This window comes from Hippocampus guttulatus, unplaced genomic scaffold, assembly GCF_054856545.1.
Source record: "Hippocampus guttulatus isolate MCC_2025c unplaced genomic scaffold, RoL_Hgut_1.0 HiC_scaffold_185, whole genome shotgun sequence".
Lineage (NCBI taxonomy): Eukaryota > Metazoa > Chordata > Actinopteri > Syngnathiformes > Syngnathidae > Hippocampus > Hippocampus guttulatus.
Genome location: NW_028233874.1, coordinates 8,979 through 15,000, shown reverse-complemented (window position 1 = coordinate 15,000; position 6,022 = coordinate 8,979). Strand labels below are relative to the sequence as shown.

Sequence of the window (6,022 nt, the reverse complement as noted above, 5' to 3'; positions counted from 1 at the left end):
TCACCATGGTAGGCGCAGAAAGTACCATCGAAAGTTGATAGGGCAGACATTCGAATGAGACGTCGCCGCCGCGGAGGGGCCGGCGATCGGCTCGAGTTTATCCAGAGTCACCAAAGAGCCGGGCCGGCGGGCCGCGGGGCGCCCGGCCCACGGCCCCCGAGGAGGGGGGCCGGGACGCTGACCGCGGAGCCGGACCCGCGTGGGTTTTGGATCTGATAAATGCGCGCGTCCCCGGAGGTCGGCGCTCGTTTGCATGTATTAGCTCTAGAATTGCCACAGTTATCCAAGTAACCTGTGAGCGTTCAAAGGGACCATAACTGATTTAATGAGCCATTCGCAGTTTCACTGTAACGGGCCGTGTGTACTTAGACTTGCATGGCTTAATCTTTGAGACAAGCATATGCTACTGGCAGGATCAACCAGGTAGCGCCCTCGCCGTGTCGAGGTAATGGATTCCCGGGGGCGGGGGGCTTTCAGGCTGGGCACCCCCGCCCCCCATTTGGTCTGATCCGTGTTGTGCTTTTTTTGCTAGCTGGTGGAGTACCGCGGTCGCTGGTCGGGGTGCGCGGGCGCCCTGTGACGAGGGGGGCCGCGCCGCCCGCCGGACTCTCAGGAGGATAAGAGAAACGACTTTTTCCGGACAGCCTCCGCCGCCGCCCATTGGGGGTGGACCGGAGCAACGCAGCAGCGAGCGACGGGGGTCCAGTGGTAGGACAGCTGGGAACAACATCGCGCGTAGCGCGGGGAGCCGGCTATGGTCTCGCTATGAGGTCCGCGCCGAGGCTTTCGACGCGGCCCCGGGAATGGTCGACCCGCAAGCCGAAGGAGCCTGAACCTCCAAGCGCCGGCGCGAGGCCGGGGCCGGTGGGGGCCCTCCGAAGGCGGGTCTTGGTTGCATATCGGTCAGTGGTTGTGTTGGTGCGACCTGTAAGGAGGGAAAAAGACTCGAATGGTCTCGCCGTCTCGCAGTGAGACATAGGGGGGGGTCGACCCGCAAGCCGAAGGAGCCTGAACCTCCAAGCGCCGGCGCGGGGGCCGGGGCCGGTGGGGGCCCTCCGAAGGCGGGTCTTAAGTTGCATATCGGTCAGTTTGTGTATGGGTGCGATGTGGAGGGGGACATATTCGAAAGTGCGGAGCTCCGCCGTCAGAGGCCGGGTTTTCGCCCGGGGTATCCGCCCCGGGCGCCTCTCGGGCGGCCTTCCCAACTGCCGTCGACCGCCCGGAGGGGGAAACAGAAAATATTCGAAAGTGCGGAGCTCCGCCGTCAGAGGCCGGGTTTTCGCACGGGGTATCCGCCCCGGGCGCCTCTCGGGCGGCCTTCCCAACTGCCGTCGACCGCCCGGAGGGGGAAACAGAAAATATTCGAAAGTGCGGAGCTCCGCCGTCAGAGGCCGGGTTTTCGCACGGGGTATCCGCCCCGGGCGCCTCTCGGGCGGCCTTCCCAACTGCCGTCGACCGCCCGGAGGGGGAAACAGAAAATGTTCGAAAGTGCGGAGCTCCGCCGTCAGAGGCCGGGTTTTCGCACGGGGTATCCGCCCCGGGCGCCTCTCGGGCGGCCTTCCCAACTGCCGTCGACCGCCCGGAGGGGGAAACAGAAAATATTCGAAAGTGCGGAGCTCCGCCGTCAGAGGCCGGGTTTTCGCACGGGGTATCCGCCCCGGGCGCCTCTCGGGCGGCCTTCCCAACTGCCGTCGACCGCCCGGAGGGGGAAACAGAAAATGTTCGAAAGTGCGGAGCTCCGCCGTCAGAGGCCGGGTTTTCGCACGGGGTATCCGCCCCGGGCGCCTCTCGGGCGGCCTTCCCAACTGCCGTCGACCGCCCGGAGGGGGAAACAGAAAATGTTCGAAAGTGCGGAGCTCCGCCGTCAGAGGCCGGGTTTTCGCACGGGGTATCCGCCCCGGGCGCCTCTCGGGCGGCCTTCCCAACTGCCGTCGACCGCCCGGAGGGGGAAACAGAAAATATTCGAAAGTGCGGAGCTCCGCCGTCAGAGGCCGGGTTTTCGCACGGGGTATCCGCCCCGGGCGCCTCTCGGGCGGCCTTCCCAACTGCCGTCGACCGCCTGGAGGGGGAAATAGAAAATATTCGATAGTGCGGAGCTCCGCCGTCAGAGGCCGTTCCAGTGCTTTTGGGTGGCTGGAAACACCCTCACGATGGTCTGATTATACTCTTAGGGGCCTCCCCTGTGTCGCCCTGGAGGTCACCCATTCAAAACATGCTCACCTATATACGTTTCGGAAAGTATTTTGGTGAACGCTCACTTTCTAAGCCTTTTAGCCTTCTTGACCCCCTAACTCCCCATATCTGGTTTACCTACTACAGCGCCCCTAACGACCAAAATCGGTACTGCATACCCCTGGTACCCCCGCCATTGAAAATGAATGGGGGAATTTTTTTAATTTCTCAATCCGGCCAGGAGGCCTCTTTTTCGGCCACGCTCGGCCGGCGAGCCGGTCCGCTCTTTACCCCTGGTACCCCCAGCCCTACCCCTGGTACCTCCCCCATTGAAAATGAATGGCGACCCCTGGTACCCCCAGCAACACCCCTGGTACCCTCAGCCTTACCCCTGGTACCCTCAGCTCAACCCCTGGTACCCCCAGCCTAACCCCTGGTACCCTCAGCGGCACCCCTGGTACCCTCAGCAACACCCCTGGTACCCCCAGCCAGCTTCGCCCCTGGTACCCTCAGCCTTACCCCTGGTACCCTCAGCCCAACCCCTGGTACCCTCAGCCCAACCCCTGGTACCCCCAGCCAGCTTCGCCCCTGGTACCCTCAGCCTTACCCCTGGTACCCCCAGCCTTACCCCTGGTACCTCCAGCCTAACCCCTGGTACCTCCAGCCTTACCCCTGGTACCTCCAGCCTTACCCCTGGTACCTCCAGCCTTACCCCTGGTACCTCCAGCCGTACCCCTGGTACCCTCAGCCTTACCCCTGGTACCCTCAGCCTTACCCCTGGTACCCTCAGCCTTACCCCTGGTACCCTCAGCCGCACCCCTGGTACCCTCAGCGGCACCCCTGGTACCCTCAGCCTTACCCCTGGTACCCTCAGCCGCACCCCTGGTACCCTCAGCGGCACCCCTGGTACCCTCAGCGGCACCCCTGGTACCCTCAGCCGTACCCCTGGTACCCTCAGCCGAACCCCTGGTACCCTCAGCGGCACCCCTGGTACCCTCAGCGGCACCCCTGGTACCCTCAGCGGCACCCCTGGTACCCTCAGCGGCACCCCTGGTACCCTCAGCCGTACCCCTGGTACCCTCAGCGGCACCCCTGGTACCCTCAGCGGCACCCCTGGTACCCTCAGCTGCACCCCTGGTACCCTCAGCGGCACCCCTGGTACCCTCAGCGGCACCCCTGGTACCTCCGCCATTGAAAATGAATGGGCGGCCTTCCCACCTGCCGTCAGCCGCCCGGAGGGGGAAATAGAAAATATTCGAAAGTGCGGAGCTCCGCCGTCAGAGGCCGGCTTTTCGCCCGGGGTATCCGCCCCGGGGCGCCTCTCGGGCGACCTTCCCAACTGCCGTCGGCCGCCCGGAGGGGGAAATAGAAAATATTCGAAAGTGCGGAGCTCCGCCGTCAGAGGCCGGCTTTTCGCCCGAGGTATCCGCCCCGGGGCGCCTCTCGGGCGGCCTTCCCAACTGCCGTCGGCCGCCCGGAGGGGGAAATAGAAAATATTCGAAAGTGCGGAGCTCCGCCGTCAGAGGCCGGCTTTTCGCCCGAGGTATCCGCCCCGGGCGCCTCTCGGGCGGCCTTCCCAACTGCCGTCGGCCGCCCGGAGGGGGAAATAGAAAATATTCGAAAGTGCGGAGCTCCGCCGTCAGAGGCCGGCTTTTCGCCCGAGGTATCCGCCCCGGGCGCCTCTCGGGCGGCCTTCCCAACTGCCGTCGGCCGCCCGGAGGGGGAAATAGAAAATATTCGAAAGTGCGGAGCTCCGCCGTCAGAGGCCGGCTTTTCGCCCGAGGTATCCGCCCCGGGCGCCTCTCGGGCGGCCTTCCCAACTGCCGTCGGCCGCCCGGAGGGGGAAATAGAAAATATTCGAAAGTGCGGAGCTCCGCCGTCAGAGGCCGGCTTTTCGCCCGAGGTATCCGCCCCGGGCGCCTCTCGGGCGGCCTTCCCAACTGCCGTCGGCCGCCCGGAGGGGGAGATAGAAAATATTCGAAAGTGCGGAGCTCCGCCGTCAGAGGCCGGCTTTTCGCCCGAGGTATCCGCCCCGGGCGCCTCTCGGGCGGCCTTCCCAACTGCCGTCGACCGCCCGGAGGGGGAAATAGAAAATATTCGAAAGTGCGGAGCTCCGCCGTCAGAGGCCGGCTTTTCGCCCGAGGTATCCGCCCCGGGCGCCTCTCGGGCGGCCTTCCCAACTGCCGTCGACCGCCCGGAGGGGGAAATAGAAAATATTCGAAAGTGCGGAGCTCCGCCGTCAGAGGCCGGCTTTTCGCCCGAGGTATCCGCCCCGGGCGCCTCTCGGGCGGCCTTCCCAACTGCCGTCGGCCGCCCGGAGGGGGAAATAGAAAATATTCGAAAGTGCGGAGCTCCGCCGTCAGAGGCCGGCTTTTCGCCCGAGGTATCCGCCCCGGGCGCCTCTCGGGCGGCCTTCCCAACTGCCGTCGACCGCCCGGAGGGGGAAATAGAAAATATTCGAAAGTGCGGAGCTCCGCCGTCAGAGGCCGGCTTTTCGCCCGAGGTATCCGCCCCGGGCGCCTCTCGGGCGGCCTTCCCAACTGCCGTCGACCGCCCGGAGGGGGAGATAGAAAATATTCGAAAGTGCGGAGCTCCGCCGTCAGAGGCCGGCTCCACGCTTCATTCATCCGACCGAGACGCCTCTCCGCCGGCCACACTCGGCTGCGGGGCCGGCCCGCTCTCCGCCATTGAAAATGAATGGGGGGCATTTTCTCATGCTTTCAATCCGCCTAAGAGGCATCTTTCCCGGCCAACTTTGTGCCCCTGGTACCTCCAGCATCGAGAAAGCATGGTGACTCGTCCGACACATGCCCCCCTATATACGTTTCGGAAAGTATTTTGGTGAACGGTCACTTTCTAAGCCTTTCGCCTTCTTGACCCCCTAACTCCGCATATCTGGTTTACCTACTACAGCGCCCCTAACGACCAAAATCGGTACTGCTACCCCTGGTACCCCCGCCATTGAAAATGAATGGGGGAATTTTTTTAATCCCCCAGGCCGGCCAGGAGGCCCCTTTCCCGGCCAAACTCGCACGCTGGGCCGGCCCGCTCTTTACCCCTGGTACCCCCGCCATTGAAAATGAATGGGGGAATTTTTTTCAATCTCCCAGGCCGGCCAGGAGGGCTCTTTCCCGGCCACACTCGCACGCCGGGCCGGCCCGCTCTTTACCCCTGGTACCCCCAGCTCTACCCCTGGTACCCCCGCCATTGAAAATGAATGGGGGAATTTTTTCAATCTCCCAATCCGACCAAGAGGCCTCTTTTCCGGCCAAACTCGCACGCCGGGCCGGCCCGCTCTTTACCCCTGGTACCCCCAGCTCTACCCCTGGTACCCCCGCCATTGAAAATGAATGGGGGAATTTTTTCAATCTCCCAATCCGACCAAGAGGCCTCTTTTCCGGCCAAACTCGCACGCCGGGCCGGCCCGCTCTTTACCCCTGGTACCCCCAGCTCTACCCCTGGTACCCCCGCCATTGAAAATGAATGGGGGAATTTTTTCAATCTCCCAATCCGACCAAGAGGCCTCTTTTCCGGCCAAACTCGCACGCCGGGCCGGCCCGCTCTTTACCCCTGGTACCCCCAGCTCTACCCCTGGTACCCCCGCCATTGAAAATGAATGGGGGAATTTTTTCAATCTCCCACGCCGGCCAAGAGGCCTTTTTCCCGGGCACGCACGCTCGCCGGGCCGGCCCGCTATTATTAAACTCTCACCCCTGCAAGGAGGCCTTTTTCCCGGGCACGCACGCTCGCGGGGCCGGCCCGCTATTATTAAACTCTCACGCCGGCCAAGAGGCCTTTTTCCCGGGCACGCACGCTCGCCGGGCCGGCCCGCTATTATTGAACTCTCACG

The 6,022-nt window shown here is 63.9% G+C and overlaps 1 pseudogene; it reads right to left on the bottom strand.

Moving 5' to 3' along the window:
* LOC147185316 (18S ribosomal RNA) overlaps window positions 1-426 on the bottom strand; it is a pseudogene marked incomplete at its 3' end in the record, with an annotated part of 1,626 nt that extends 1,200 nt beyond the window's left edge.
* Between the last annotated feature and the right edge of the window lie 5,596 nt (window positions 427-6,022).